General features: G+C 37.0%; 1 pseudogene; it reads right to left on the bottom strand.

The window, feature by feature from the left end:
• The window catches only part of LOC132313938 (G-type lectin S-receptor-like serine/threonine-protein kinase LECRK2), a 46,716-nt pseudogene extending 35,912 nt beyond the window's left edge, over window positions 1-10,804 (bottom strand).
• Between the last annotated feature and the right edge of the window lie 2,381 nt (window positions 10,805-13,185).

Genomic DNA, 13,185 nt, shown 5'->3' on the forward strand with positions numbered 1-13,185 from the left:
GGAATCAAAGTTTGCACCCGCGACAAATGAATGCCCTTCCGCATCCCATGGATAGCATCTACTTATCAAATGATATATAAACATATTATGAATGACTTACTACGCACCCAATGTACTCAATGCAATAGAAATGTCCAACTACTCAAGTAGACATCCAATCAAATACCTTAAAAAATACATAAATACATATGTGCACAAATATCCACAACGATATCACCAACGATATTAAGATGACATAACTACAACATGTGAGAAATGCATCATTTCTATCGTCACATAAACTAACACATAGTTATATATCCTAAACGTGTTTCTAAGGCATGCTCGAAAACATTAAGGCATATAAATATGCAATAGTGACTACATATAACAATGACACAAAATCATAAGCAAAATGAAATGCCTCTCAAAAGGACAATCTCATAGAAAGCGTATCCGAAAACATGGATGAGTCCAATCTCCCACTATAATGAAATGAATCATCTCCCAAAATGACTACTAAGCAACAAAACAACAATGTAATGGATAGTTCCGACACTAACCACCACATGACATCCACAAGAAGGACACATCTCAAGATGTCAATGAGTCTGATGGGAACTCTATAGGATTCTATCAGAACCCTAACACACAGCCCCTAAGTCTCTAATGACAAGGGAAGGTAATTAATTGCACAAATGCAATTAAATGCAATTAATTACTCAAAAACACACATCCCAACCGTAGCTCACTAGAGCTGTCCAAAGCAACCTCTAGAAGGGTCCTCGGTCAACATACCTATCAAGTCCTTAAACCATCACTCTAAGAAGACAATACATGAGAACCTCACCATTGAGGCCCACAAAAACAATCTCTTATCCCTCAAAGAAGAACCCAAGTCGATCCTGACTCACTATCCCATGACACTAGAAACGAAACCCCAATGATGTCATCACATCAAGGCCACCACAAGGCCCAAGAGATAATACCAACACGCCAAACACAATCACGACCATGTCATGAAGTTACAAAAGAAAATGAGATGAAACGGTGCCTCCATGGCCCATGCCTCATCTCGTCAAACAAATACTATAACCTTATGCTTGCATGAGCCTCACTTAATTCAACCGTGAACCCAAAATCTCAAAACTCCTAAACTATCAAAATAGACAAAAATAATCCCATAGTGGAGAGCTTACAATATGAATCCCTTCTACTCAAGGAAGAAGTCCTATATGACAAGGACGTGTCTAAGAATACTATGGACTCCAAGAGACAATGCCCTAACATTAATCTCACCCAATTGAGCATGAACAATGCACAAGGTCAAAACAAGATACAAGGTAAACATAAAGCCACTAAGGTCTTACGCATCACATAGAAAAATCTTATGATAAAACACTTTACTAAATTATATCTCATGTTGTCACTATAAATAGGTTAGACACGTAGAATACATTCATTTGTACATATAAGCACACTGAACATTCAGCTTACAAAATGGCAAGATGACCAAATATTTATACAAGTAGCTAATAATCCACATATAACATGCTCTGTCATAAAACAAGCAGATATAAATCAAAACAAATAACTCAAGTAGTGACTAAATACTCTTAACCCAACATAAGGTCAGCATAACACTTAACACTTAATCATGCTCAGTAATTAACATACATCATAAGGCATAAACACATAACATGCAACCGTTAAGTTACCAAATAGCATACTCGTATAAATAGCAACTTAATGTCCTAAGTGCTTTATCAGAAGGTATCATATCAAGCTGAACATACTCATACTTATCACATAGCATATACGTAAACATAACAACTAGCATGCTCCAAAGAAAATATGCGCGCCTAACAATGCATGAAACTCAAAATGAGAAACTCCTTGTTCTTCAAACATCCTATTAATCGTTTAAGTCAAAGACACAATGAGTGGCAAGAAAGGATAATCAATCACTTCTAAGCACTCGTGACAACATGCAACTCATCTCATGAAAGTATAAATGAAATACGGAAATACACACAAGGACTCCTAGATCATATGATACCATATAATCAATGCTTTAAACACGTAAGTACTCCAATCATGTTAAGTCATATAGTAAAAATGCCAAACAATTTAGCACATAAGCATACATGTTGTATAAAAGATGTTTCTAAACACTTAAGCACGTAAGCACGTAAACATGTGAACACATCAAAGCATGTCAACAAGAAGCATGAAATGAACCCAAACCCGTTGTCCTAAGGCTTTCAAACCTCAAGCTCTAATACCACTTGTGATGGCCCGAATTCTCTGAACCCGGTGCACCAGCGAGTAACCCAAAAACTGACCTGATAACAGATCCCAGATGAGGAAGCAATAAAAGAGAAGAAGTCTCTAGAGATGAACACCACCTCTAAGACGACAAAGTGACTTCCCGAGAAGTCACGAGACTCAAAAGGAAATAAATGTGGAAGCTAAGGTTTGAAACAGATAAGGCAATGAACTAGGGGTAAATTGGTCATTCCAAATATAAATGGATGCTACCGTGCATACTATCGGATAGAAAACAAATATTTAATAAACTTTGACTCAAAAATAACCTGATTTGGAGTTAGAATGAAAAAGATATGAATTTATGAAGTTTTACCAAAAGGTTACCAAAATGTGCCCGATAAGATCGATATGCTGCGAGCAGTTTTATTTTCGAAAACACGTGATTTTCAAGGCTAAAACGGGGATTTTTGGAAAACGTTTATGAAGAAACCCCCCTAAATATGAGTCCTTTGATAAATCATGTTCCAAACCAAAAATAAAATGCAATGTTAAATGACAAAAATGCCTTCGAGTGTAAGGTATGTCAAGAAGAAAAAACAATTTGCTACGAGCAGGCATTTTTTATAAACGCTTGATTTTCAGGGCTAAAAAGAGACTTTTTGGATAAATTTTGTTAAGTAAACCCCCCCTCCCCCCCCCCCCCTAAAAATGAGTCCTCTAATCGACCATGTTCTAAACCAAATATGAAATTCAATGAAAAATGACCAAAATGCCCCTAAGATAAAACTATGCCGTAGAGAAAAAAAACATGCTGAAAATTGCCATACATTCCATACATCAAAAGAGTTTGACCCTTGGCCTCATTACATACATGTTAAAGTAGCATCAAAATAAAGTACCTAGGTTCATATTACATATCAAAAAGGAAACAGAACATGCTTCTAAACAAGTGATACATTAACAACATAAAAAAGATAGCCAAATCATGCCAACACTTACATGTCAAAAATACACAAATGATATCCAAATGCTTCAAAAGCCAAGCTAGGGATGTTGAGCATCCAAAAAGGGACTTTCCTTTCCTAAAACACAACAGCAACCAACTTGGGTGAGTAAACGAGTTACTCCGTTGGATAATGTGTATGTGTATAACTTAAAGTTTTAAAGGTTTTGGAAGTTAATATAAATGGATACACCTAGTGTAGTGTCTAAGTTCAGTGTGGAGCTAAGGGATCATCCTAAAGCTACCTTAGAACATCTTAAACACAATCCACTATAAGTGATACAGTTAAACAACATTGGAATAATCAATACAAAACAAGTTACAACTACTTAATGTTATTAACTTGAATCGAAATGCGAAATCGAACAATATAGATATACTTAGACATCTCGCTAGATAAAACCAATGTAATTGGCTACTTTTGAGTTACTAGCCCGTGGGTAACTTCCCTAAGTGCACACTAAATTGGGGAGATCTCGTATCTTCCGTACTAGAGCCGTACTCTAGCCATGTTATGACAATGACGCCCCAAGAATCCAAAATCAACAACTTATACACAACATATACTAAGTATACAATGCACTTTACCACCTTCCATGCACAACCAATTTTGTAAACCACACAAATCATGCCCTAAGTCCTCAACTACAATGGCATTTTCAACAACTAGTTCACAATGTGAATCAAATCAAGCTACTACTAAATTGTCAACATATGAAATCCATTCATACAAGTATACAAAGAGTTTCAAATCCATGATTTAAACATCAATACAATACCAAATACACAATTAAATCATTGGCAAGATTAATATTGAATTTCAATAGGTACAAAAAAAAAAAAAAAAAAAAAAAAAAAAAAAAAAAAAAATCTAGATTTCAAATCATCACCAAATGAGATAAGATTACTACAAGTTAAAGATTATCCACAAGCCTTAAATAATATAAATCCCTAAGTTGATTTCATGTAATATACATCTATATCTAACCCTAGAATTCAAAAAACATATATACAATGTAAATTAACCTCAAGAACATATTAAATCACTAAGGGTATAAACATAAAGCATTCCTAACTCACTAGAGAATTGAATCTCTAAAAATCCTCAAGGAAATGGAAGCAAAAGGGGAAACGAAGAAAATGTGTGGTAGAGATGGATGTGAGGAAGCTTTTGTCTTCAAGGTGGAAGACCAAAATCTTAAGGGAAGAGGCTTGAAAGTGAGTAATGGAGGCTAGGGTTTTAAGTTAACAATGGTGGCTTTAGCTGAGGAAGACAACAATCTCTAACTTTTTGTGATACCCCTCAATTCTAGAGCCACGGGTGGTCAAGTCCGAGCACAGATCCGAGGGATACCAAACAATTAAGTATGTAAATGAACACAAAATACAAAAAAAAATAAGAAATAAATAATACCGCTGAAAAGAAACTAAATATTAAATCCTTAACTTAAAAATTAATCCTCCAAATGAAATATCCAAAACCTTTAACATCATTACAACTCGGGAATCCATTTAGTGGACCCCTAATGATAATCCAACTGAAACAACCGAAAAATAAACATAATCCGAATCTAAAATATAAAGAGAGTCCTACATAGAATCAGAAGAATGATGTGGACTATCTCTGCTCAGCACGAACAAACTCTATGTCTGAAACTGACGAGCACCTGAAAAATATAATAGTGGGTCAGGCACATGAACAAGTTCTTTCTACGATAACCCAATAGAGACCGGAGAAACTATATATCTATAGCTAACTCATGTAATAGCTAAGTAATCCGTATATATATATATACACACACACTAAAGGAACCACACTAGACTATAAGGTTGTCTCAACCTGAATAGTAGGCAACATGTAAATGCACATATAGTGGGCACGAATACCTAGACCTACCAGGGAAACAACTACACTATATCTAGCTACACATCTCTGGTAATATACGCCCACTGAACCTGAGACTCAAGCTCGTATCATGGCATATGTCTATATATATATATCCAAACTAAATTAATCCATTGTGTATCATCCAACTTGTTCAGTTGACCTGACACAAATATAAGTTGGACTTAACATTTTAGTTAATCCATTCCCTTATAGAATAGGTAGGACTTAACTGATAAGTTAATCCATCCCTAGAGTGCCACCATCCCATACTGGTGCACCAAATCTACACAATCCAACAATTGATGTAACAATTTCAGAAATACATCAAATAATCCAAAGTTAAACATAATATTATTATATCATGCTAACACAAAATAGGAACAACTTATAATTTATTTAAGCTTCCAATATCACATATCCTATACATACTGAATCTTAAACAGATTGATATTTTACTATACAATCACTTAAGTATTCTTCATACCATTCATGCCATAAATTTAACCTTAATTGTTACAACAAATTAAAGACTAAGTCCATTCATTCCGCAAAGAATTTGAATAGCACGCATTGATATATTTGTTTAAAATTTATTTAAACCATTACTAGTCCATATTTGGTGTTTAAGACTCCTTAAATCCAATAAAAAAACAATACAACGCTGTTTTCGAGACTTCACCAGGTAAGGCTTGAGCTTTTGTCCCAATTACTCGAGCACCCTGTCCAAGGCTCGAGCATCCTACTTTAGGCTCGAGTTTTTTTTATCCCAATTGCTCGAGCTTTCCTTCTCAAGCTCGAGCTTTACATCCAAATGCTCGAGCTTTTCCCTTCAAGCTCGAGCTATTCATCCCAAGGCTCGAGCTTTGCCCCCAATGCTTGAGCACTGTAATAGTGGTCTGAACACTATTACACGAATCAACCCAAAATTTCACTGTGCAATCATTCTTTATTTGTTTCAGGAATCCTAGTCATGTTTCTACGTTCCATCAATATACAAATATGAAAACATTACATACAACATGTAACAAAACATAATATAATCCAACCAAATCATAAACTTATCAATTTATACACAAGAACAACCATGGAAAAAAAATATAATTTATAAAATCTAGTTCTAGATCAATTAAAACATGAATTCCAACTTTTAATTATCCTTTAAACATCCCTAAAGTTATACTAGAGATATATAGATTACAGATATAAGAGAGAAGTGTAGAACAAAGAACTTGCCTTTAGGATTTGATAAAACCCTGGCCTCCTTCTTCTTCTTCCTCTTCCTCCTTCCTCCTTCTTCTTCCTCTTCCTCCTTCCTCCTTCTTTCTCTCTCTCTCTAAAATATACGTGATATAATTCTTGCCCCTTTTTCCAACCCCATAGTTATATATTTATAGGCTACATATTAACCCTATTCCTTTTCCCAATCCACATTCTATTAATAAAAAGAAAATAAAATTAAAACACTAAAAAGGTAACTAGAAAATATAAGTTATGTATAATCTATGTATATTATTTTTATCTAAATAAAATAAATATATTAGAATATCTCCAAAGGACTTTCTTTAAATATATACATAGATTATTTAATTATATATACATATACATATACACTATCCATGGGTACTTATCCGTACCCATTAAACCCCTTATCCAAGTAGTCAATGGAACCCAATTGGTTAGCCCATGACTACTAGCTATAACCATAAAAATAGAAAATGAAATAAAATAAAATAAAACAACCATTTAAGACATTTAATTCCTAACCATTTTATTACAAGAAAACAACTAACATTTAAGAACAGAAATACACATTAACTAACACATAATTCAACTATACAAGTATTTCAAATAAACCCATAATCCAATAATTCATATAAACAATTTAAACAAAAAGCTAAGAAATCAATTAAAACAATTATTAAAATATCGAGACTATCCTTTTAAAATTAGGGGTATTACATTTTTCCTTCCTAACAAAAGGAATTTCGTCCTCGGAATTCATTCTTACCTTCATGCATTATGGCTGGAAAGGTTGAGCGAATGACGTCCTCTCGTTCCCGAGTGGATTCAGCCTCATTGTGATGACTCCACTGGACACGTACCACAAGAATGACCTTATTGTGAAGAATCTAATCCCTACGGTCAACAATACGACACGGTGGTTCCACATAAGTTGCATCCGGCTGCAACTCAATCTTCCCAACATCAATATGCTGATAACGATCTTCATCGCGAAGAAATTTACTTAACATGGAACACATTGTGGACACGATCTAAATGCTTTGGAAGTGTTACACGATAAGCCACCGCTCCAATACGATCCGTAATCATAAAAGGACCAACAAAACGTGGTGACAACTTCTCTTTCTTCCCAAAGCGCATTACCCCTTTCATAGGAGACACCTTGAGTAAAACCTGATCTCCCACTTGAAACTCCAATGCTCGTGTACGATGATCTGCATAACTCTTCTGCCCACTCTGGGCAGTGCGCATATGATCCCTAATAAGAGTAATCTTTTCAGAGGTATCCTTAATGAACTCAGGATCCAAAAATCTGCTCTCACTAACCTCCATCCAACAAATAGGAGATCTACAAGGTTGGTCATATAAAGCCTCAAACGGTGCCATACCAATAGTCTTCTGAAAGCTATTGTTATATGCAAACTCCATAAGTGGCAAATAGTCCTCCCAGCGACCCTTAAAATTAAGGACACAAGAATGAAGCATATCCTCCATGATTTGATTAACCCTCTCGGTCTGTCCATCAGTCTGAGGATGGTAAGCAGTACTAAGATGCAATTCGGTACCTAAAGCCTACTGAAAACTCTTCCAGAATCTAGATACAAAGCTCGAATCCCTATTCGATATAATAAATAATAGTAGCTAATTTGGTCAACCTATCAACGATGACCCAAATAGAATTGTGATCCTTAAATGAATTAGGCAATCTGTCCAAAAAATCCATAGAAATGCTCTCCTATTTCCACTCTGGTATAGGTAGTGGCTGTAAAGAACCCGGCGAGCTCTGATGATAAATCTTGACTATCTAGCAAGTACTACACTGAGAGACAAAAATAGTAATGTCCTTTTTCATACCTGCCCACCAAAATTGCCATTTCATATCCTGACACATTTTGTCTCCTCCTAGATGAACATAAAACTCAAAACGGTGAGTCTCAGTCATCACATCCTTCCTCAACTCATCAGTATAAGGTACTATCAACCTACCCTTGTACCTCAAGCCTCCATCAGTTCCAACATGATAGAATGGAACATTCCCAAAAGCTATCTCTGCAACCTTATTAACGCATTGTTGATCTGTGATTTGTGCCTTCAATACCTTATGAATGATAGAAGGCGTAACTACCATACAAGCCAGAAAAGCATCAGACAACTCATTAACTGACTTCAAAGCATTCCATTCAGTAGCGAACAATGCAGAAAGACTCCCAGAAGGTCGGCGACTGAGTGCATCTGCCACCACATTCGCTTTCCCTGGATGGTACTGTATAGAGAAATGATAGTCTTTCACAAACTCTAACCATCTGCGCTGTCTCATATTCAGCTCCCGCTGAGTGAACAAATACTGCAGACTCTTGTGATCACTAAATAATCTAAAAGATTCTCCCAACAAATAATGCCTCCAAATGCATAAGGCGAAGACCACAGCTGCCAACTCCAAATCATGTGTTGGATAATTAAGCTCATGAGGCTTAAGCTTACGAGATCCATACAAAATTGGTCGCTTCTCCTACATCAGAACACAACCAAGACCTTGTAGAGAAGCATCTGTGTAGAAAAGATACTTTATCCCACTCTATGGAGTAGACAAAACCGGTGCAGAAGTTAACTTATTCTTTAGCTCATCAAAAGCTTTCTGACAGTGTTCATCCCATACGAACCGTACACCCTTCTTAGTCAAATGAGTGAGTAGTCCCACTATCTTCGAGAACCCGTGAATGAATCGACGATAGTATCCTGCCAATCCTAGGAAACTCTGAATCTCCGAAGGTGAAGTAGGTTGTCCCCATTCTACCATTGCTGAAACCTTGGCTGGATCTACCGCTATTCCCCTTTCTGACACCACGTGACCCAAAAACTTCACATTCTGCTGCCAAACTTCACACTTCTCGAACTTGGCATATAACTGGTATTCACGAAGTGTCTGCAATACTGTACAAAGATGTCTAGCATGATCTTCCTCTGTCTTAGAATAGACCAAAATATCATCAATGAACATGATGACAAACTCATCTAAGTAAGGCCTGAAGACTCTGTTCATTAGATCCATGAAGACTACTGGTGCGTTAGTCAATCTGAAAGGTATAACACGAAACTCATAAGAACCATATGTAGTGAGAAATGCTGTCCTAGGAACATCCTGCTCCCTAACCCGAAGTTAATGATATCCAGAACGCAGATCAATTTTAGAGAAGTATGTAGCTCCCTTCAGCTGATCAAAAAGATCATCGATCCTGGGCAAAGGATACTTGTTACGAATAATAACCTTATTCAACTCCCTATAATCTATACACAGGCGAAATGAACCATCATTCTTCTTCACAAACAAAACTAGCGCTCCCCAAGGTGAAGTACTCCAACGAATAAAACCCTGACTGAGCAATTACTGAATCTGATCTCTCAGTTCACGTATCTCCACTGGTGCCATCTTGTATGGTGCCCTAGCAATAGGCGTAGTGCCTGGAGCTAAATCAATAACAAATTTTATCTCTTAACTAGGTGTCAACCCTGGAATCTCTTGAAAAACATCTGGAAATTCCTGTACAACTGGTATGCTATCCAGTGACACAATAATCTCCTCCTCGGTCTCCTTCTCCATATGAAACAAATAAGTGCTAGAAACCTCGTTGGAACGTGGCATAGCAATGACATACATATCCTGACCAGGTATGGTAAAAATAATAGACCTATCATAACAATTAACTTGGGCATGGTAATGAGATAACCAATTCATCCCGAGTATCACTCATAAGTGTGCATGTCTAGGACCAATAGATTGGCTAGAAATTTAAGTCTACCAATATCTAGTGTCACAGGCCCATCACTCTTATGTAAAATAGCTGTATCACCCATAGGTGTAGAAATACTATGAGGTCTATTACACATTTGAGTCGTCATCCCAGATAATGCAACAAAAATACTAGATACGAATGAATGTGTAGCACCCATGTTAAATAAAACATAACCATATCTACCATGAATAGGAAATATACCCTCAACAGCCTGGGGCGCCTGAACATCCCGTGGCATGAGGTCATACACCCTGCCATAATGTAACTGCTGCAGTGTCTGTCCCTGAGGCTGTGGCGGTGCTGGTAATGCCGGATACATCTGTCCCTGAATCCATGGAATCTGTGGACAGGGTAAAGGTAACGGTGCCCTCTGTCCCTGCTACACATACTGTCCCTGTCCCTATTTTGCTTAAGGACACTGCCTGGAAGTATGACCAAACTCTCCATAAGTGTAGCAACTCCCCTAGAAAGTGCTAAATTTCCTCCTCTGTTGGTTAGCCTGTGGCTGACCCTGTCCTGCTTGTGGTCTCCCATTCTACTGCCTCTGAATAGGTGCCTCATCTTTGTGAGCATCCGAACCACCCTTGTGCTTCTTCCAAGACTACTATCCCTAGAATTTGCCCTTATCATTGTGTCAGTGTCCATTACCGTTCCCTTTCTCAGTTGGCTGATTAGCAGAGTCTCTGTCACCCCGTTTCTCACCCCTAACCTATTTGAAGTCCACAGCAACTGATACTGCTGTAAAGTAGCATCTACCACCTGAGTATAAGTAGTGTAGGCCGGACTACCTGTAATAGATCTCTTAATAGACCATATAAGTCCCTTAACAAAACTATTACATTTCTTCTCCTTTGTATCCACCTCCTCTGGAGCAAAAAGAGATAAGCGCATGAACTGCTGCTCATACTCTGCCACTGTCATGTTCCCCTGCTCCAGATTAAAGAACTCTGTCTTCATAGCTGTCCTGACTGCATATGGAAAGTACTTCTTGTTGAAGTGAGTACTGAACTACTCAGAGGTCAATGAAGTCCTTTCCTTTGCGGAAGTAATTGACTCCCACCACTGGAGTGCATCTCTAACAAGTTTAAAGGTAGCAAGCCTTTACTTCTGAACCTCTGTGCACTAAACCATGCGAAGATGTCGCTCGATATCCTTTTTCCACTGGTGAGTTGCTTTCGCATCGGTGGAGCCTATACACTCAGGTGGGCTCCCCTTTATGAAAGAACTCCTAGCCTTTTCCTAAGGATTAGTCGAAACCATTGGTACTGATATAGATGCCTGCTGAACCTGTGGCTGATTCCGAAGTGCAGCTGTTACTCCTGCTTCTATAGCCTGAGCAATGAGGTTATTTATATGGGGAGGAGATTTTGGATCCCCGCCCTGATTGTAGCCCTGATCCTGAGACTCCTGAGTCTGTTGGACTTCCTTTTGCTCAATGTGTACTAAACCCTCTTCCTCTTGAAACCCAGGCAGTTGTTGCTCTTCCTCTATTTGCTGACGCCGTTGGAAATCTTGTTGCCTACGTGCCACTCCTCTTTGCTGCTTGTTTCTTTGATTGTCCCATCGTCTTCTAGTGTTAACCATGCTATTAACATAGAAAGACAGGCATCAGCACGATTAAAATGGACCGTAAAGGAATACAACGAATCCTAAACTTTAGCTCTAAATAAAAGAATATGCTACGCGGAAGTCTTAAAATGATAGATCCTTAGAGACACTTGAACCTGGAGTGCTCTGATACCAACTGTATGAAAATGAACACATTATACAAAAAAAAAATAAAAAAAAATAAAAAAAAAAAAAGAAATAAATAATACTGCTGAAAAAAAAACTAAATACTAAATCCTTAACTTAAAAAATAATCCTCCAAATGAAATATCCAAAACCTTTAATATCATTACAACTTGGGAATCCATCTAGTGGACCCTTAATGATAATCCAACTGAAACAACCAAAAAATAAACATAATCCAAATCGAAAATATAAAGAGAGTCCTACATAGAACCGGAAGAATGATGTGGGCTGTCTCTGCTCAGCACGAACAGACTCTATGTCTGGAACTGACGAGCACCTAAAAAGTATAATAGTGGGTCAGGCCCACGAACAAGTTGTTTCTACGACAACCCAACAGAGACCGGAGAAACTATATATCTCTAGCTAACTCATGCAATAACTAAGTAATCCATATATATATATACACATTAAAGGAACCTCACTAGACTATAAGGTTGTCTTAGCCTGAATAGTAGGCAACATGCAAACGCACATATAGTGGGCACGAATACCTAGACCTACCAAGGAAACAACTACACTATATCCAGTTACACATCCCTGGCAATATACGCCCCCTATCCACTAATCCTGAGACTCAAGCTCATATCATGGCATATGTCTGTATATTTATATCCAAACTAAATTAATCCACTGTGTATCATCCAACTTATTCAGTTGACCTGACACAAATATAAGTAGGACTTAACATTTTAGTTAATCCGTTCCCTTATAGAATATATAGGACTTAACTGATAAGTTAATCCATCACTAGAGTTCCACCATCCCATACTGGTGCACCAAATCTAAACAATCCAACAATAGATGTAACAATTTCAGAAATACATCAAATAATCCAAAGTTAAACATAATAATATTATATCATGCTAATACAAAATAGGAACAACTTATAATTTATTTAAGCTTCCAATATCACATATCCTCTATATACTGAATCTTAAACAGATTGATATTTTACTATACAATCACTTAAGCATTCTCCATACCATTCATGCCATAAATTTAATCTTAATTGTTACAACAAATTAAAAACTAAGTCCATTCATTCCGCAAAGAATTTGAATAGCACGCATTGATATATTTGTTTAAAATTTATTTAAATTATTACTAGTCCATATTTGGTGTTTAGGACTCCTCAAATCCAATATAAAAATAGTACAACGCTGTTTCCGAGACTTCACCAGGTAAGGCTCGCGCTTTTGTCCCAATTGCTCGAGCAC

This window comes from Cornus florida, unplaced genomic scaffold, assembly GCF_030987335.1.
Source record: "Cornus florida cultivar Cherokee Brave unplaced genomic scaffold, ASM3098733v1 CherokeeBrave_3.0.0_Hap2_Chr06, whole genome shotgun sequence".
Lineage (NCBI taxonomy): Eukaryota > Viridiplantae > Streptophyta > Magnoliopsida > Cornales > Cornaceae > Cornus > Cornus florida.